At 37.7% G+C, this 22,436-nt stretch overlaps 1 protein-coding gene across 1 annotated transcript in view; it reads right to left on the minus strand.

Annotated features, from left to right (window-relative positions):
- The window catches only part of LOC128024932 (retinoic acid receptor alpha-A), a 163,715-nt gene extending 149,776 nt beyond the window's left edge, over positions 1-13,939 (minus strand). The window contains exon 1 of the mRNA XM_052610817.1: positions 13,777-13,939. The gene's annotated coding sequence lies outside the window, so the exon portion shown is untranslated. The remainder of the gene's footprint in view (positions 1-13,776) is intronic.
- Between the last annotated feature and the right edge of the window lie 8,497 nt (positions 13,940-22,436).

Genomic DNA, 22,436 nt, shown 5'->3' on the forward strand with positions numbered 1-22,436 from the left:
GTGTTGAGCTTAGTCCCTTCCATAATGTTCTGGATGTTTATGGGCCCTGCAGGGGCTCTATCCAGCTGCAGGCAGCTCCAATCCACACAGATTGAAGAGGAGGGGTGGCACACAGGCGTGTTCTAATTACTGCTGCGATGAGACCAAGCAGAGAGCAGGGATTCATTCATTTACAGCGCCACATTTCTCTTGTTCTGCCCAATTTGCTTACACAGTTTCAATGAGACACTTGTGCTGGCATGATTCATCAATATGTTTTGAGGTGTCTACGTGCCAAGTTTGTTTTCATTGGCCCCCTCGCCTTCCCAGTGCAATGAATCAATCACTGCGTGAAGTCCTGATGTAGTTACGCAGTTGCAAACAACATAATAGACACTGCAGGTTTGACAAGAACAACCGGTGACTTGAAAAATGGCAACAGACATATATTGGTAATTATGGCGAAATATTATTGGCCCATGCCCAGACAGCTTTATGTGTTTACTAAAATTTACATATTACATGCATCTTCACTGAACACATCTGATTAATGTTGACTGATAATTGGCATCCTATTATGGTTTCATTTGCATAAACAATATAAAACAGGTCATATACTGAAATGCAAATGGAAATTAGTATGTCAAAACCTTGATACAACAATGAAAAATACTTTAAATATACAATGCAGAGTCAGCTAATCCTTACCACACAATAAACACTGATGCATGCATAAATAATGGAATAAACAATTATAATTTATTTTTGATGTTTTGATGCTGCCAATGTTGACAAGGGAATACTATTTCAGTATAAACAATAATTTTTACTTTGGAATGCTAATTATGATTGGCCAACAGTAGTGTTTTAAAGTCAAGTATATTTCTGCATTGACCACTAACTGCATAACTAAACTTTTTATTTTAACATTTACAGTGTCTCGTTCCCTACTCAGACGTTCCCTTTAAAGGGAACTTCGAATTTCGTCCTCTAGGGGTCGCTATGGGGAATAGTATACCCACGCCGCCATGCTGAGGTGAGTGCAGGCCAGAATCATGGCGAACAATAAGTACCAACTCTGCCATTTCCATGGGAGTTGCCCCGGGAACATTTAGACGGCTGTCTGTGACAGTACCCATTACAGCCAAAGGCCTAAGCTACATACTGACCTTAATTGTTAGGGCCTTGGCCCGGGGAAGAGCTGAAGGCTTGGAATCAGGAAAGATTCCTTTAAAGGGATACGGCTAAGAACCTAGCATTTTATACTTAGTCTTGCCTGTCACACAGGGGCTACCGCTTGCTTTTGCATAAGTTTGCTGAAGGAGCTGTCTCAACAGATCTCTAGTAGCAAAACCCTGTTTAGAGAGGTATCTGACGATACATAGATGGAGTGGTGCCCAAGATGAATGGGGCTTTTACCAACTCAAGAAAGGACACGAAGCAACCGTGCAAATCCCTCACCATGTAAGATTTTAGAAAGAATGCAGAATACTAGTGTGCAAACTTACCACAGTGTGGATTTCAGAAAGTGCGCAAAGACTTCACGTGCACACTTACCATAGCCTGGATTTTCAAATATTGTTCTAAGGAGGGGCTCTCATGGCACTCTGATAGAGCAGCTCATAGATGGAATGATGCATCCCAAAACAGTATGTTTGAGAGTCATCAACTCGATCTGTGGAAATAATGCTGGAGCACACTGGGGAAAAAACTGAGAACTCAGTCTCATATGAGAGGAGAACTCCAAATTAAAGAAGTGCACTCATAGGCGACCCTTCTTGGAAAGAGGAGCGCTGCTAAACTACCACGAGAATCGCCCAAATAGCCTCTCATGTTGAAGGAAGCAATGCTTGAAGTGTATAAACAAATACACACTGGCTGAATGAAGGCCAAGGAACCAAGGTCTAATCATCTCAAGAAAGGGAACGAGACAGGGCACAAAAACCCTTCCCGTACAAGATTTCAGAAAGTGCGCAGTCTTGCATGCACACTTACCACTTATGTGGATTTTAGATGTGGATTTTGCCACCTCCACTTCCCGCTGGAAGTTTTCTTTCTTTCCGATGTCTGCCAGGTTCATCCACAGATGTCTCTCCACTACCACCATGGCCACCATAGTCCCGCCCATGGCGGAGGCGGCCTGCTTGATAGCATGGAGAGAGACCTGTGGTGTGGCGCAGCTAGGCTACCTGATCAGGAATAAGGCCCTCGCCTCTATCCAGGTCTCTTAGCAGATAAGTCTGATATGCTTGAAGCACCACCATCGTGTGTAATAAAGCCACAGCCTGACCTGCTGCTGCGTATGCCTTGACATTTAAGCATGCTGTATTTCTTGAAGGGGCTTAGATTGCAAGGAGGGAGATTAAGAGAGGATGTCTCCCACGCAGAAAGAAAGCTCTTTCTACAGGGGGCACCCTCTCATAGCTGTTTTTGCGCATCCCCTCGATGTCCGCACAACTCCTGCTGTGCGTTCACACCAGATGCCACTTGCGCAAATAAATTGCACTATTCGTGCGTAGTTGAACGCTTGAACATTTTTACTTCATTCGCGTGTGAAATTAACTTCACAACAGATGCGAATTTGCCAAAGTTCAGATTTTTCAACTTGCACATTTCGCAGGAATCTTGCGCTTTGTGCATCAAAACGCCTGAACGCTCAATTCGCGCTCATTCACATGAACGTGCTGCAGGTTGTCTATTCGCGTCTTTGCATTGACTTAACATTGAAATCACTCGCGCCAGATGCTCTATTCATGTCTGGTGTGAACGCACCATTATGCCATTATGCCGAAACCGATGGATGCGAGAAGAAAACAGCATCTTTCATTTCTTTTCGATCTCTGTATGGAGATCAGGCAGAAATGGAAGGCTCACCTGAGCTGGAGGGCTATGGTCAGAAAGATAATGCTCATCGAGGTGGTCTGACAGTGTCACCTTGTTAGCGCACTTTCATGGCAAGTCCAACTTGATCCATAACCTCTCCAACAGCTCTACATACGCAGGGCAGGAGAATTGAGAAGGCTCAGCCTCAGCTTCTTCATCATCCTCAAATATCTCCTGCTTTTCCTGGGTAAAAACCCAGCAGAGCACTAACCTCAGTATAAAAAAGTGTTAAAGATATAACATCATCCTTCTGAGGCTCTATCTCATCTGCCACATCTGAATAGCACGAAAGGGAAAGTCCCTCTCTAAACCATTCAGACAGATCCACCTGTAATTCTCATGAGCTCATTCTCCTCCGTGCTGTGGCAGGTCCTGAACTGCGGGAACCAGATGGCTGCCTTTTTTCCTTTTTTTTTTTCTCGGAAAGAGAGTCGAAAGAGAGTGGAGCTTTTTCATTGAAAAAACGCTCACAATGCAGATTGCCTCCTCAAAGACATCATGTGCGTGCTCTTCACCCAAACAAATGATGCAAAGATAGTGTGTTACAATCTTTGTCATGTAATTGGGATCAGTAACAGATTCAGATAGTAGTTTTTACCCAGCTTTGGTAGTACAATACTGCAGTTTCTCCATTGTACCACTCTTTGAGCTCTGAGATGTGTTAGGGAAGGTGGGCTATCCCGTGAGTCACTTCCCACTCCTCAGCTATAATCCTCACTATGTTACAAGTTGTTTTATGGGTGTAAGGAAATTGGCAATATCACAGCTTCCATTCCCACTTTCTAATCTGTTGCGTAATAGGACTGAGCAGGCTCCCCTCTGTACTGGCTTGAGACTGTGAGATGTACGCTAAAGGGGTGGGATATTTTGCAGCTAGCATCCCACTTTCTCAGCTGTAATCATCACAATATTACAATGTTCTAAGAAGACAGGCAGTATCGTTTCTCTCATTCCCACATCTTCTGATACATTGTTTACTAATGCTTACATTGTGAGATGCCTGTGAAGAGAGTGGGCTATTCCGTGGCTTGCATCCCACCTCATCAGCTGTGATTCTCACAGTGCTATGAATCTATAGAAGATGGACAGTATCGCTTCTTGGGTACCCACTTTTTATGATACATTGTTCACTAATGCTTACACTGTGAGATGTCTGTGAAGAGAGTGGGCTTTTAGGCGGCTTGCATCCCACTTCCTCACATGTAGTCCTCAAAGCATTGTGTGTGTAAGAAGTATGTGATGCATGTGGTGGATTATGTGACTGTTGTTGGTGTGTCCCTAGGGATGTGGACTCCTCAAGTAATTTTTTTTTTGTGTTGGCTGCCGTTAAGGCATTTATCTTTTCAGCATGGTGGCGTGGGTATTCATTCCCCAAAATGTCCTTAAAGGGGACGCAGTGCAAGTTCCCATTCGATGAAAAAAACGTCTCGGGTTACTCATGTAACCATGGCCCCCTCAAAAGGGGAATGGGACACTGGGTCCCCTTGCCATGCTTTAGTAATTGTACTTTAGGAGACGCAGTTTCTCATTCCCCTTCTCAAAAAACCATGGGGCATTTTCTTGCTCACCATACATTGTTGTGATTGTGCACTGGCACTTACAAACAACAGAATTCAGACTGAAACACACACACACACACACACACACACACACACACACACACAGAGTGCTTGCTGAAAACACAGAAGCTAATGCTGTTTGTTTCAGATGCACTTTAAAGCTTCCTTGTTTCTACGTCATCCCCGCCTGTGACTTCTCACCATTCCACTGAACTGATTTCACACATACTTCAGGACACTGTCATGCAGAGGCATTCCCAAAGAGTTTCTGACGCAGCTCAATTTCCCTTAAGGGGAACTTTACAGAGACATTATTGATACGTTTTTTAATGTGACTCATAAACATACATTGTAAATGCATTCCTGTAAGTTACTTTTTTTTTTAAATTATGAATGAATATGTGGCAATCAACAATATTTCACAGATGTAAAAAATAATTAATTATATTCATAATTTTCATAATTCATAATCATAATTTATTCACCCTCATTCCAAACCTGAATGACTTTCATTCAATGTCGTTGCTTGACTTGTGAGAATCAAGCATGTCTGAGCTTCTGTTAACCATATTTTGTTGTTCTATATATGTGCAATGAATGATCAAAGTTTATATGCAAATTAAAGCCAAAATAAATGTGTTTGTCATGTAAAACAATCATGTCTCTTTAAATTCAATTTATAAGTTACTTAACATATATGTTACTTTATATATTACTTTATAATGTATTCTTGTACTATTTGAAATGAGATGTTGTTTGCATGGACTTTCAATGGATGTCAAAAAAGAGTGAGAGAAAATTACAAATATTATAATATAAAAGATTATATGTGTTTTGTAGAGTTTACAGAGTTTTAATTTATTAATGAACTTACCCTTGAACTGTACTGAAATCCAGAACTTCTTTTAACGGTAGGACTTGTGGGACATCAAACTTTACTCTGTACTGAAAATAGCAATATTTCCAAGAGATGATAACTAGAATGTTCCATTTGCTAATCGTTACTCTGTATTTTATGAAAATTATTAGACACAGACAAGAACCGTTGGACCTAAAAATATCATAATGGGAAATACTGAGGAAACAAAGAAACCTACATCTTGTATGTCCTTGAGGTAAGCTAAAACATATCAAAATTTAATTTAAGAGTGAACTATCCCTTTAAATAGTGCAAGTATCCTCTCAGTCAGCAGCATCACATGCATCTTGTCAGAGTTTCTGATAGGGCAAGCCACTTTAAACTATACATGTTAACTACTGTTTATTTTACAAATTATTTTAATTAAAGGCCCTTAATATAAAGCATGTCTCATGTTTAGTATAAATTGGATTATTTACTTTCCCAGAGCATGTTTAAATGGCAACAAGTTGATGCTAAAATCAGTTTGGGATGTAAAAAAGTTTTGTTTTGTGATTTTTTTTTATCAAGACAAATATTTTTATTTTTATTTATTTTTAACCCACCATTGAACAAGCAATAACAAACCTATTTCTCATTTCCACTTTACGTGGCTGACAGACTGTTTTTTTCTGTTTAATACCGCAGTTTTAGGCTAGAATAAGCTGTGAAGTGGACCATACTTTATGCCAACAGTCCAAAGTCTGGGTATGTCGGACTATTTGCTCCTACCCACCATCAACCACTAACAAATGCCTGGGGAACAAAAATACACCACCAATCATTACTTATAGCCAGATCATAGAGCTGACAGGCCTGCTGAGATTATGTCAGGGCAAGCTCTCACAAGCTGATGATATAACATTAGACCAAATATACGAGAGAGCAAGATAAAAAAGAGAGAGAGTCTAAGGCCAAGCAGGGTGGATGGGTTTTAGGGCCTGGGTTTTCCATGGCACTTTCAGCTCTAAATGTATCTTGTGAGGGTCTAAGCTCCTAGATAGCACTGGAGAAACTGATACTTGAAGCAAAGGGAGGGAGAGGGGAATACTGCTGATCACAATAAGGCCTATTTTCTCTAAAAATTTTCCTAGGTTCAATTAGGGAAAGCTTTCTTTTTATAGTAGAGTGCCTATGGCTGTGTGACATGTAATTACATCATAATGCAACCTGAGAGCTTGTCTGCAGTTTACGGTCTGCTATTTAATTACAGTGCGTATGATGTTACCATAATGTATAGTGTTTTACTGCACTGATAATGGTGATAATTTCAGTGTATTTTGATCCTACAAGGATGGAACCGACAAATCATTTATACAGTGGCTGCCAAATGTGGCTCAGATTCTTGATTAAGAATTAAACTCACCCCTGAGGTCCACACACATTTGGGACAGTCTTAAAGACACTGTGGTATAAATGTTCAAGTCAACATGAATTAAAGTAGACTTGAGTACCTTTCTTAATGCACATTCCAGGTCTTGTACATCTTAACATGTCATGACCAGTAGCTTCAGGAAACCTACACAATGGGGAGAACATACAAATTGCATAAAGAAAACCCATTAATTACATCAATGGTCTTTTTTTAATTTAAAGGAACTATTTGTGAAAACTTTTGGAATTTGAAGATCAAGGTAAATTGTACTTAATTTGTGTACCGGGAAACATACAAGTATCTTCTGTTGCTTACGAAGGGCAGAACTAAATGGAAAAAAAATATATTTCAACAAAATAAGACAAATTTGGCCATCTTCATTGTGTTCAAAAGTTTTCACCCCCAGCTCTTAATGCATCTTGTTTCCTTCTGGAGCATCAGTGAATGTTTGAATCTTTTTAAATAGTTGTGTTTGAGTCCCTCAAATGTCCTCAGTGTGATAAGGTGTATCTCAAAATCATAAAGTCACTGCTGGAAAGGGTTCAAATATGCAAAGATGCTGGAAACCTGAAGAATCTGCAGGACCTTAAAGATCTTTCTGAAGAACGCTGCTCAGTTTAACTGTTCAGAACAAACAAGGGACTCATGCACAACCATCACAAAACAGAAAGACAGCCGAGGATAATCAGGTAACAGAACACAGTACTAAGAACCAAGGATTCCCAAACTTTTGAGTAGGGTTATTTTAATAATTTCTGCTATTTTTTTTTGTCTGTTGGACTAAATGTTAATATTTTTTATGTACAATATCTTACTCAGGACAGTACTAAATAAAATATAACATGCATTTAGTATGATCTCTCTTATTTTTTGAAAATTACTCATATTTTCACAGATTCTGCAAGGGGTGCCCAAACTTTCGAGCCCCACTGTATATATATATATATATATATATATATATTACAATAAATGCTTCTGTTACTCTATTGCTCTAAGTTGTACTGTAATTCAAAGTTTACCATGCATCTTCTTGGAGATAAAGCTTCATATCTTTAAGTCTATACTGTACATAGTTCGTGATATTTCTTTGTGCAATGTGTGTATTTTTTAGATCCTGAATAAGCAACAGGTATTTCAGACTATTCAAAACTAAATTCTATCTCATTTTAGTAGCATTACAATTTCCATAGGAGTAAAATGGTATGTATATGTTGCTGAATTAATTATTAATTTAACCAGCATTTGAATCAATAACTGTTTTAAAATGCATGCTTTTTACAAAATCATTGTTGAAACATTTGCAGTTAGCCTACTGTGTGAATAAAAAAATATGACAACACAACATAACTACAAGGCCTCTACAAAGTGAATTAAGGTATTTGTGCATATGTTACAAAGTATAAATCTTTATTCAGATGTAAGAACGAGCACTGTCTTTGTAATATATGTTGAGGATCTCCTTACATTGTTCATCATGTTCATCTGATGTTTGCTACTGTAATGAATAGGAACATAACTTTTTTAATAAGCAGGGGAAATTCCCGACATTTAACAAATAACCATTTACATGTTTAGGATGTTTGTATTGTAGTAATGTACTGGGAGACTTCAGATATAAAAACAGTGACTCGTTAGCTGATGTTTACATTAAAGGGGTTCTATTATGCTCTTTTACAAAGTCTTGATTTTGTTTTGGGGGTGTACTAGAACATGCTCTCATGCTTAATGTTTCAGAAAATACAATAATTTTCACATAATGTACATTATTAAAATACCTTTCTCCCCACCCTGGCACAAACGGCTCAATTAGTTCTGGGTTTGTGTGTTGTGTTACAGTTGTGTTGTGATTGGTTAACTGTCCCATTGCGTTGTGATTGGCGAACAGCCAATGTGTGTGTCCACGGTGTGTTCCTGTGTGTGTGCACTTGGAACTGCTGTTTGTGTGCACTTGGATGGGTTAAATGCAGACCACCAATTCTGAGTAGGGGTACCATACTTGGCAAATTTCATGACTTTTAATTTCACTTTTCACTTTCATAACTGAAGTGTAAATTCTGCAGATTACATCATTGTCCAGTATTGTACCGTCAGAATTTATAAAAAAAATAATAATAATTCTTCGACATGGCGAAAACTTGATGCTACAGCAGCTTTTCTTCTTCTTCATGTTCACTGATGCACTAACTCTGCAGCAGCACTTCTTCATCATCTTGTCTTGTCTAATGCACTTACAGCGTTCTAACCACGACCATTTGAATTTCCGTAATTATTTTAATGATATTCTAATGGGCCACTTTTTGACATCACAATAAGGCAGTCGTGGCCTACTTGTTAGAGAGTAGGACTGACTTGAAACTCAAAGGTTGTGGGTTCAAGTCTCAGGTCTGGCAGGGATTGTAGGTGGGCGGAGTGAATCAACAGTGTTCTCTTACACCCTCAATGGCACAAATGCAGTAAGACCCCTGAGGAAGGCACTGAACCGCCAACTGCTTCCCAGGTGCTGCAGCAATATGGCTGCCCACTGCTCCAGGTGTCTAAATGCAAAAAGTAAAAAGACATAATAGGACCCCTTTAAAAACATTGGATTTCCTATTATGAATACTAGGGAATACCTATATGGTGGCACAGTGGCTTCCTTTTTTTAGTTATTTATTTTATTTTATTTTATTTTTATGTCAAGCAATCCAGATAAGTGAATTAAGATATATTTGCAGACTTTACATATGGATACTTGTAAAAACTGAAGAGTTAAAGCTATGGGATTATGCAAGACAGGCCACAAAACCAAATCAAGTACGCAATTTTGGGCAGGGCCACAGTCTATATGTTCCAAACAGCACTTTTCCTTACTGTATGATTAAGTAACTGACCCAGTGATATAGTCCAGATCTTCAGAGCTGCATCTGAATGTCAAAAAGTATTACTAAAACGACTACTTTCCCTTTACTTCTTCCCATTTCCATGCATTTTCTGCTCCACCCTATTATATAAGTTTTGAATGTTCTTGCCAGAGTCACTTTTTCCTGCAGGTCAAATAAAATATCTGTGGGAAACACCTATGATTAAAAATCCATATCGTCTTATGCACATACAACAGCTCTGTTGCAAAACATACAGAGCTGCCTACTAAGCATTTTAATACTCCATGGTTGTGCTCTCAATGCAAAGGGTGTTTCAAAATGTGGCCGGTAACATTATGTATGCCTCCTCCATGGTGAGGCAATTCCAGAATGCAATGCAATAATTTCAGTGAAAATAAATATTCATGATGACGGAGCAGAGATAAAATGTACATTATAAATAGATTTAATTTAATAATTAGAAATATACTCTGAAATATATTTCTAATGTACTCAATATTTGCATGCATTGAAATGCAGATTGTTAGATTTAATTAGATGACGTTATGTAAATAAATTGTGTTTGTAACTGATTAATGTGGAACTGATGCACATGATTGCTTTGAACACAATTTTTTCATTGTACTGTATGTGATTTCACACTTTTTATTACATATGACTTGTAAAAGACCAAATGACTTGTATTGCTGTTTATGTACAGTATTCTGAAGATGTCACTTAGATATATTTGGCTCATCATGCCACATAACAAGGAGGCCGTGCCACTGAAGCACAATTTCATTTCTAATTTATTATTATTAAATATATATATATATATTTTTAATTATACATATTGTTATGATATACTTGGATATAATGCAGCATCTACTTTCGAGCCACAGCCCTTAGTCAATTTAGATTTTTGGCCCTTCATAGTAAACGTGTCATCCCCTTTTTTTCTTTTTTGAGTACTATCAAGTAATTTTAATTTAATTAGTTTTTATATTTTCTGTTTTTACTTCAAGTTTAGTTAAAGCTTAAATAATAACAGATATATAATAAATAAATAAATCAGTAAATATATATATATATATATATATATATATATATATATATATAGTTTTTTTTATGTTTTTTGTTTTAATTTTAGTTAACAATAATTGCCTTGTTTGAGTAGGAAAATTACCCATTTTTTTTAGCATGCAAGTGTTCTCCTACCTGCATGGCCTTATTGTTCTCTCTCTCTCTTTCTCAACATTTATTCTTTATCTCTCACTAACTCTCTCTCTTTCCTTCTTGCCTTGATGTGCTCTGGGATTATTTTTGTCTGACAGGTAAAGATGATCTAATACCAACAAAGGAAGCAGGAAGATAAAATGATAGTGTATAAAAATAAGTGGAGTCAAGACGTAACGATTTCACTGTGTGTGTATTAAAGGTAAAATATTTCCAGAGTAACCCGCACAGAGCTGTCTGTGCCTCCATCCGCTCGCTCCATGCATCATAAAGGTTTAACTTCCCAGTCCCTACTCCCATTCCTGTCTTCCCTCCATCTCTCCATCTTTTCCCACACTCACAAGCTCTTTAGAGGCACTGGATGCAACATCATTGCTTCAGGCTGTAAAATCACCATGGCATTACCAGCTTTTACTGCACAATCTGAATACCCATCTTGCAAAAATATCTGTGCATTTCACATTGTTTGCATGTTTGTCAAACAGACAACACTGGATTGAAGGATGCAGTGTATGCACTCCTGTTTGGCAAAAATCATGTCATGCATTCCATTGTAAAGAAAATTTGCATACTGTACTGTATAAAGTATACATATAATAGATTGTGTAAAATAGTATGGAATTAAAAAAACAAATGTTGCTCTGGATCACTGCTACTGTAATGTCATTGTATAATCACTATTTTGTCACACACAAAAAAATGTATACGGTTAATTCATGTAAAGCAATATATATTATATACGTAGAAAACTGCCAAATTTTTTACTTCATCACTGGGCAATGATCTTCAAATGTCACCAGTGTCTTAAACTCAACTGAAACAATGTTTGGCAAGTTCATTGCATGTGCACAGTCTGGTTGTATACCATAAATTGTGTCATGGCAGTAACAAGTATTCAGTATAGTACAGTTCCAATATCAGTGTCATTATAGTGATTTAATAACTAATAATAATAATAATAATCTGGTCCATACACTATGCAAAAACAACTGAAATAAAACTTTGAAAACAGAGCAACTGAAATAATTACATTTCATTTGCCAGGAGATATTGAGTCACTATCATGTTCTTAATGCCAGAATGCTTTTTCCATCCCATGCTGACACTGGCCTTACTCAAGTGGTCTCAGCTCATCAGGGGACAAAGAAATAGCAAATGTGCCTCATTTTGGAGCGTCAAACAACGAAACACAAGCAGTGAAATATTATAGGCATAATCACAACACAGGTGTGTTTCCTGTTACCTGAGTCTTGTATTGAAGATTGTTTGTATTGGAGTTGTGTATCAACTCTCACAATACATAACAGCTGGTTAAGATTGAAATCATGGCCAAAACAGCCAGCACATACAAGAGTCACTTGCAACAAGGCAAAGTGTAATGGGTGAATATGATAGGACGGAACTCACACACACACTTTACAGCAGTAAACAGGACACCGCATGTGAGAAGAGTGTATTGTACTGTGACCTTGATTTAATTACATACAAGGTAAGACAGTTTGCATAAGTTATCTTCCCTAAAACTCTACAGAATAACATTTAGACTTGAGACAAATACAATAAATGAAACCTTCATAGTAGAAAATTGTACACAGAGCCTTTGCAACAATAAGCAATTTTCAGCAAATCCACCTGTTTTCATGTGAAGAAGTTCTTAAAATTATAATTTTTTTGTTGAGTTTGTCTTATCATTCAAAACATTATGGTGTTATGAGATATCTGAGCTGTTTCTGGTTCAGTAGCCTTGGTTCTGGATATATTTTTTAGTAAAGAGTTTTAAGCTACAAAGTAAATCATCTGGCTCAAAGATTAATCAGATTTTTTTTTTTTTTTTTTTTTTTGCTCCAAACTTTGCTGTGATTCTGGCTTCCATAGTAACAGCAGCTTCTGAATTATTGTCCTTAATTATCTTCTGAGTTATGGGATTATACAGTAGCTCTTCACCAAAAATTAACCAATTGCACTTGTCTTTGTCAAGATGTAACCAAATGTTTAGGAGGACCAGACGTAAATGTTTAAGAATAAATCAATAAAAAAATATATATATGGAATGGCCACCTCACAGAATGCTTACATTTTCTCATGAGATTGAATTGGAAAAACCTACTTTGATAAACCACTATTCTAAATATTGGAAGGCATGTGGCCCCATATCGTTATTATTTACCACTGTCTGTCACCATTTATTTCTTTATTTATTAAATACATAAAGAAAAGAAAGATCCTGTGTTAATTTAATTTTCCTTAAAAAACATGGTAAAAAAAATATTAAACAGTAACATAATATAGCACTATGTAAAACAGAATATACTATTCATTCATTTATATGACATGAAAATATATTTAAAAAAACATATTTAACATATTTAACCATTACACTACCATACTACATTTTTTGTGAGTGTTTAGCATTATGTTCGAGAGTGAGTGTTGAACCTTTTCTAATTGATATATAATGATTTCCAGATTTCTTTTAGCATTTAAAAATCTGAGGAAATAAAAAGTATTTAAATGGTAGGCCTACACAAGATAAATTTAGATTATTATTATTATATTATTTTTTCATAATTATCATGATCGTATTTAGTTTCTAATCATTTGCTGCAGGTAGTCAGAATGTCAGCAACAATGTGAAGTGTACTGTAGCCTATTTCAGCGTGCAGTGAAATAAAGAGCGACTGACTCTTCACTAACACAGTACTGCAACTGCTAGACTATAAGCATATTAAAGTATGAAATAATCTTGGCAAAACCTACCCTGTCTACTTACAGTAGACCGTATTTTTGAGCGGTATATGTGCACTAAAATGCTGCACAGTATATTCTTTAAGACGCTGCACTTATTATCCTTCAGCACTTTCGCACTTCGTGTAAAACAACTTACAAAGTCAATCCTGCAGTGTCATGCTGCACATTCAATCCCTAAATAAAACATGTCTAGCATGTGTTATCTTCAGCAGTTGTTTAGTGAAGGAGAGAGAGTAAATCAAGCTCATGAATAAATACCTGAACCTGTTGACTCCGCCCCCGCCTCAACTCCAGCCTGCCGCGCAGTTTCATCAGCACGATGCTGCAGTACAAGCTCCCCGTCCGCTCAGGAAAAGAGCAATAAGCGCGTCTGAGGTAGCGGCCATCGGAAAGTCATGTTTGCTGCGTCTCTCCGCGTGTGTGTGAAACCCAACACAAGTGAATGAGCCCGCCCCGTTTCCTCAAAGTCCCGTTAACTCTCTCATCTCCCTTTTTGACAGTCTCTCTCACTGCCTGTGCTTCTAACAACATAGCATAACTTTCAATAATTTGCCTATATAAATAGACATTACTATAAGATATATACATTAGAGCATAATATTAATGTCCATGAATTGTTGATTAATGTTTCAAGAATAGCATTTTTATATTTTAATGTGCATTAGCCTATGAATTATAGGCTAGGCTATAATTATTGCATAATTATATAATGTCTTACATTTACTGAGTTTTAAGTCCTGTTGCATCTTAAAAATGACATGCTGGTCTTATGATGACATTGCAATAATAATAAATTAATAAATAATGTACAGAAAGAGGAACTGTAGTTAAATCAGAGTTTCATGCTGTGGGTGCTGCATGTAGACAGAACTAGTGGTAATGTTCAGTGAAATTCTTAGGGGAAACTATTTTAGAACACTTTCAGGCAATTTTAAAATTATTTTGTAACCAAGCTTTCTAGCTTTCACACACACAAACCACAAAAGTAAGCTCTAGCCCTGAACAGTATACATTACTTCACAACTGAATTATATTTGATTTCCAGATTTCTTCATGTTAATCTGAGGAAACCCCATGTTAACTTTATGTAAGCAATATCATTTCAGTTGATATTATGGAAAATGCCACTTCTGAGCATCTTGTCTAGCCATAAACAGTGGCTCAACTTATGGAATGAGTTGGCATCTGTCTGTCTGGACCACCAATGGCAGATAGAAGCAGTGTTCAGAAAACTAGTTTGAATGCAGTCAGTTTTCTTTCGGCAGTTGCATTTGGAGAATCGTTTGGTGCAGGAATTACACAAACTCAAACCTGACTCCATTTACTTTTCATTTAGATGTTCCAGGATTTATTGTGTATGATTCATCTATGCACATTATAGCCTACATATTTTATAAAAAAAATTTGTCTGCAGCTCACAGAGTAGCATGGCTCTAGCAATGTCAAGGTCATGATTCAGTGGATGCATGAACTGATGAAAAAAATTATACCTTGAATGCAATGCAAGTCACTTTAGAAAAACTGTCTGCCAAATGTAAACTGTTCTCTACCTGTGCCTCTTAAAGTGCTCTGTTATGCCTTTTCGACTATTATCTTTCATGCAAGTGCATCATGTAGCTGTATGTGAACATAAACAATCTGGAAATTTTTTAAGCTGACAGTGCACGATATATATAACGTCATCAAAAGAGTCGGCTCTCAATCGCTGAAACGGGTCATCAGGAATTTCAACCTTATTCTGTTACGGCTCTATGTCACAAAGTAACAAATTTGAATAATGTCTACCCACGTTTTAGGTCACCAACTTGCCTGCCCACAAACACAGTAAAATTTCTATGTGGTTAACGTCATTTTGAGAAGACGCTGTGTCCTACGCTGTGAGAGTACATTTGTTTGATCACATCTAATAATTACCACAAACTTGTCAACACTTGACACTTACCATTAAGAAATGTCCTGCTCCAGTCATGCTTGTAAATCATTCTCTTGTCAGGAGAGTTTTAGAAAGATTCTTTGAACTGCTTCACAGTTGTTTAAGAATCTTTTAGAAATTAAGTAAAATTTTATCTATTTTCTGAGAAAACGAACATGTTTTTTTTTTTTACCTTGCATGCGTGTAAACCTGTTTTAGGAGAACAATATTAGCAACCGTAGCTCAATTGGTAGAGCACAAGGTTGGGGGTTCGATTCCCCGGGAACACATGATACGTAAAAATGTATAGCTTGAATGCACTGTAAGTCACTCTGGATAAAAGCGTCTACTAAATGCATACATTTAATTTCATTTTTTAATTTATAAATGACATTGGTTTTCAGCTGAAAAATTTTCAAACATTTTCAACCACTCCCCACCAACCACCAGGATCTATTCTTGGATGACAAACACATGATAATTCATTTTCTGATGGATAAAATCATGTCTCATCCTCCAATTTTTTTGTTTCACTTGGGGAAAAGGGTGGTTTAGAACAGTGTTCCTTGTTTCCATATTTTTCCCATTAAATATATGACATTATATATCAGTGGTGTGAAATAACCGGATAAAACTTCTAAATACAAAATACCAGGGTTGTTTTGCCAATATTTGGGGCTTAAAACATATATATATTAGAAACTCCTAATTCACTGCTTTTATTGTGAAAATACTGGTGTGAATGTGCTCGCAAAGAAACCAAAGCCCTTGAAGATGATGTCACTTTACATGGCCAAATTGTTCTGTTGCATATTTGGCTATAATGTGTAGTTTAGTCTGTTCACCTTGACTCATACACTGACTGTAATGGAATCCACAGACGTAAAGGAAGTCTGGGATGTTATGTTCCAGATCTAACACATTGTAAATGAGCCCCCTTTTCACACATTGTAAAGTGTCTTCCGCACAACATTCAAAATAAGCTCTTAAAGAGCCCCATGCCTGTTTTAAGAGACAATCATACTGCTGGGATTTAAACAGTGGAGATTAAGGTGACCAGATTTCTGAAATGAAAATTGGGTACATTTCCTAGTTCAGTGACCGTTCAGTGTAATTATTATTATTCATATCAGAGTTGTGATGGCGGAAGTTGAATGAAGATGAATGTTTAATACTGTGTACAAAAAAAAAATCCTGTCTTATACCTTTTTATAAAGTGCACACAAATAGTATTACTTTGTTTTAACATGTCTATAGTTAGTATGTGAATACCTTGAAACCAATAACGGTGTTTCTTTTGATAATTGACGATAATAGTGCTCTGCTCTAGTCCAAGTTCTTCATGGCTAAAGTAGCGGTCCTCAACTTGTAATAGCTATGGCTCACAGCGCCTTCTGTTGGTGAAAGTAATCATTGTTTTGAATGTTTTGTCAAATGGGGACATTTCCGGGGACAGCTCCAGTCAGGGACAGGACACCAAAAACCGGTACTGTCCCCAGAAAACGGGGATGTCTGGTCACCCTAGTGGAGATAGACAATCTAAAATACTGATGCTGCAAAGAATACACTCAGGCCCACGTGGAAATAAGGAAGAAAACAATCTGCAGGTTCCATTTTTGCATGGACACAAATAAAGAAAAAAATCATAAAACTTGGGAATCATCGCAGTTGTAATAGTAATTTTTTATTTCCCAGCTGAAATATGTTATTGCTTTATGTCATCCCAGATTCAGCTGTGATTCAAATTGTGAAAAATTGTCAGTGTATTGGGGTAAATAATGCAAATCAAGTAGTGAATCCTGGTTTCTCCAGTTGGTTACCTCTTATGATCAAATCAGGTGTTTCTAAACACCCTTGTTAATATCATGTTGGATGGTATCCACCTCATGTCTCTGCCAAGGCCTATTTTGGGAGTAACATTAGCAATCAACATCCACAGAACACCATTTCTGCTTCTCACGGCCAGAGATGTGACCCTCCCAAGAAAAACATTTTCGGTATCTTAGCTAACATGTTGGTGCCAAGTGGACAGATAAAGTATCAGTATCATGGGTAGTTTGAAATCAGAATTGTGTCCAAAAGAAACCCTGCCCATCTCACTATCCTCTTGCTAGAATGGACAAACTCTACAAACCCTGAAAAAGAAGTTAGTAGAACACTCTTAATCAGTCCATTCTGACAGATGCTAACCTGAAATGCATTGTTGTCAATCAGTGTTACAGCCCTTGTCTGTGATGGCAATAGAAACCAGAGAGATCAACAGAGTGCACTCTCTGATGTACAGTATACATTGCACACAAAAACGAGAGAAATGCAAGCTCCAAATTTATTGACTGGGTTAATATTACTATCATGTGTATGTTTTGAGTCATACAGGGTTGGACTGACATTGGGATAAACAAGCAAATTACATAATTTTCAAACATGGTGAATTGTCTAACTAAACAAATCAAACTCTGCCCTCAAATGGACTTAAGTCAACATCAAAAGCTCAAAGTGCTCTAAAATATCACTTCCCACTTCACCTTCAAATGAAATCTGTTATGTTCTGTAATTTATGTTCATGGACTGCAATAGAGAGATTTGTATGGATGGATGGGAAGGAGGAGAAGAGGAGTGAAGTAAAGTGAAAGAAGTTGAAAACAATGATTTCTCTCGTCTGATTTATTTCTTTTGATTACGAGTCCCAACATTACAAATTTTGGCGACGAGGATGTCTGCATCCGTACCTATGCCTGCATGTTTTCTTCCGACGGTAGGAGAGCCTGCTATACCGTTTTCTACATGGAAGAAAATTTTCCAAAACTATTTACTTGTCATCGGAGCGCGAGGTGATGCATGGCCTGATGATAGACTTCGTGCAGTTCTTTTACATTGTCTCGGTACGGAAGGCCAGAGACTTTTCTATACGTTGCCAAATGGAGGTACAACTTATGATGAGGCCATGGTGGCACTTGATGCTCATTTCACGCCAAGAGTGAATGTTGTCACTGCACGGCATAAATTCAGACAACGCGCGCAGCGCATTGATGAAACTGTAAGTCAATTTATAGCGGAGTTACGTCATCTGGCAGTGGATTGTCAGTTTGGAGGAATGCTACACTTCATTCAAATACTGGTTCATCTCCTGCCCAGGTTCAAGCCATCTCGAAGACAAAGGGCAGTTTCAAAAGAGGTAAACAAAATTATGACAAAATGCCAGTACAAACTGGGAAGCCACAGAATTCAAATAAAAGACGCTGTTTTCGCTGTGGATCAAACACTCACTTGGCCAACGCACACACTTGTCCAGCTGCGTCTGCCACCTGTCATCAGTGTGGAAAGAGAGGACATTTTGCAAAGGTATGTAAATCTGCTGCTGTCAGAGAAGTGGTGGTGCCTGAACTGACTGTACTGTGTGTAAATCAGTCTCAGGACAAAATTCGTTGCCAAGTACAGTTGGAAGCACCTCAAGGAAATAAAATACCACTGGAATTGATTGTGGATACAGGATCAAGTGTGTCCATCCTTCCAGAGACCCTGTTCATGAAACACTTTGCAAATTGTGTACTGAAGGAACCTCAAGTGAGGTTAGTCACATACTCACGTGAACAATTACCAACCTTAGGCTGTTTCACTGTTTCTGTGTCACATGACGGGGTTGCAACCACAGCAAATTTCTATGTGGTCAAAACGGGTTCACCACTTTTGGGCATGGACTTAATTAAAGCCCTAAAATGTCACATTGTGGGGGATAGGATTGTTACATTATCGAGCCCCGCTGCTTCACCAGTGCTAGAAATATGTAATGCAGCAGCCAGTTCACCAGGATGTGTCAAAGGATTTGTAATTGTAATTGTAATTGTAAAAACTTTTATTGTCCCCCATAGGGGCAATTTGTTCTGCAGCGTGATATCACCACATACAAGACAAACACATACACAACATTAATAGCACATTGGAAAGTTATAAAACTTATATTTCTACCTCTTCCTATTTAAATTAAGCACCTTAATCGCATATGGAACAAACGAAAATTTGAATCTGTTAGTCTTGGCAAAAGGGACCCTGTACAAAGATCCTGAAGGGAGGGTCTGAAATGAATCGTAGAGAGGGTGAGATGCATCAGATATAATGTGATGCACTTTCTTTATCACCTGAATATCAAACAAATCTGACAACTCAGGCAATTTCACACCCAATACCTTGCGGCAATTGTTTACAACCTTTAATAGAAGTTTTTTCTGTTTGACCTTTAAAGAGGCAAACCAACAAATCATTGAGAAAGTTAAAATCGATTCAATATATGCCTTATAAAAAGCAATCATCAGTGTCCTGTCAATATTAAATTTCGCCAATTTCCGTAAACAATAAAGTCTTTGTTGGCTCATCATGCACAATCTATTAGTATTCTCTGCAAAATTTAATTTGTTATCGATGATAGTACCTAGGTACTTATAACTATCAACCAATTCAATCATCTGATTATCAACAAAAGTACCTGGAACTGCTGCCTGATTTCGCCGCAGGTCAATACACATGTCCTTGGTTTTCTCAGCATTCATAAGTAGACCAGCCTCACGACAACAATTTGCAAAATAATTAACAATTGGCCCATGTTCGCTCTCCTCACCAACCAACAAACTCACAATAACTGTATCATCAGCAAACTTAAGAATATACCGATTCTCAAGCTGACTACGGCACTCATTTGTGTATAGGATGTAGAGGAGAGGAGAAAGTACACACCCTTGTGGGGAGCCAATAGATGTAATTATGGGATCTGACAGCGCTCCATTAACCCTTACCCTTTGAGACCTATTTGTAAGGAAATCCAGCAACCAAGCAGCCATTCTTGCATCCACACCAAAACTCGACCTAAGCTTGTGAACCAACAAATTTGGTCGAATCGTGTTAAACGCAGATGAAAAATCTACAAATAATAACCTTGCATGGTTACTACTACTCTCCAGATGTTTAGTTAACAGGTCCAATAAGGTCAGTGTTGCATCCTGCACACCTCTTCCAGCCCTATAGGCAAATTGCATCGGGTCGAGAAATGGAGTAGTTTTTTCCAATAGTACCTCCTTTACCAATTTCTTAAATACCTTCATTATAAGCAAGGTCAAGGAAACCGGTCTATAATCTGTCAAGCTTTTAGGACAGTTATTTTTTGCAACTGGAGTAATAATAGACTCTTTCCAAAGTTTTGGTACATACTGAACCTCAAAAGACCAATTAAAAATATAAGTAAAAATAGGACCCAATTCTTCAGCACATTGTTTCAGGACCCTACCATTTATTCCATCTGGACCAGGACTCACTTTATTTTTGCATTGTTTAAAAAGATTGACTACATTTTCTACACTAAAGGAAACAAGTGAACTTCCCTCTTGAGAGGAGTTATAAAACTCATGTTCTTTGTCACCATTCAACTCTTCAAATCGAGCGTAAAATTTATTAAAATCCTCTGCAAGGACACTATCTAACTCATAACCGGGTACTTTCACTTGTTTTCTACATCCACTATTTAAGCCCGTCATTAGTTTAAGACTATCCCATACAGTTTGTTCTTAATTTAATTTCAACTTTTTCCTTATATCGTATTTTTGACCTCCTAATTTCTTGTCTAATTAATTTCTGTACATTTTTAACTTCAAGCAAATCCCCTCGTTGAAAAGCAGTTCTTTTCTTAATCAACAAATTCTTAAGATTGGTGCTCACCCATGGCTTATTATTTGGATATATCTTCACAACTTTTTCGGGAATGACAGAGTCAACACAATAAGCTACCCAGGAACTAACCACATCATTAAGCTCATCAATATCAGCAGATGAATCAATAAAAACATTCCATATGGTACAGTCAAAACATCCTCTTAAACTCTCAATAGCATCATCAGTCCAAGATTTCACAATTTTTGTTTCAACTTTTCCCCTCTTCAGTTCCGTAGTATAACATGGGATTAGATGAATACAATTATGATCTGACGAACTCAGAGGAGGTAATAGAGAAGCTTTGTATGCTCCCTTAATAGAGCCATAGCATTGGTCCAATGTCTTTTTATACCTGGTTGGACACGTGACATACCCATACATGCTCTTAGTAGAATTTTCCAATTTACAATTATTAAAATCACCCATGATAAAGATCGGAGCATTCGGGGATAGTGACTGATATTTCATAATGCTCTTCTCAATATACTCTATAGCCAAGTTCACGTTCGCCTTTGGGTGAATGTACACCACAGACACAAATATTTGGGGAAACTCTCTAGGTAGATAATGAGGCCGGAGCCATACCGTGAGCATCTCAATGTCCTTTGTGCATAATTTCTCTCTCACAACAACAGTCTTGCACCAATGCTCATTCACATATAAACATACTCCACCGCCTCGCGACTTGCCAGTTATCCCGGAGTCTCGGTCAGTTCGAAATGGTCCATTAAAACCATTGATTTGCAGCTCTTTATCAGAGTCCATTTTCGTTAGCCAAGTCTCCGAGATTGCAAGCAGACAACTGTCTCTGAATTCGTGTTGAAAACGAACATGTGCGTGCAGTTCCTCAATCTTTTTCCGTAAAGACCGAACATTTGCTAATATAACAGATGGAAGCGGTATTCGAGACACCGGTCTATTTCTCAATCTTTCACGTACCCCACCTCTTCTCCCTCGCTTCCTCGGTCGCTGACTCGATCCGTAAAAATGTGCTTTAGAGGTGATTCCATCAGCGAATGCACTCAGATCTGGGAAGAAGAAGTCCACAGGTGGATTCACCGGCGAAAGATTCTCCCACGACAACAAAAGTTCTCTGTCGTAGTAAATCCTGTTCGAATGCAGGCCGTCCCAATTAACCAAAATAAAATAGACGCGAGCATAATAATCCATCTCCACTCCATAGTGCTATTCATCTAAACACATACTAATTCATAAAAACATAACATAACATAAAAAACGCCAGTACACTCAACGCTACCACGCTTGCTGGTCGCTGCACGAGCATGCGCCCTGATTGTGCACAAAGTAC

This window comes from Carassius gibelio, chromosome A12 (assembly GCF_023724105.1).
Source record: "Carassius gibelio isolate Cgi1373 ecotype wild population from Czech Republic chromosome A12, carGib1.2-hapl.c, whole genome shotgun sequence".
Classification (NCBI taxonomy): domain Eukaryota; kingdom Metazoa; phylum Chordata; class Actinopteri; order Cypriniformes; family Cyprinidae; genus Carassius; species Carassius gibelio.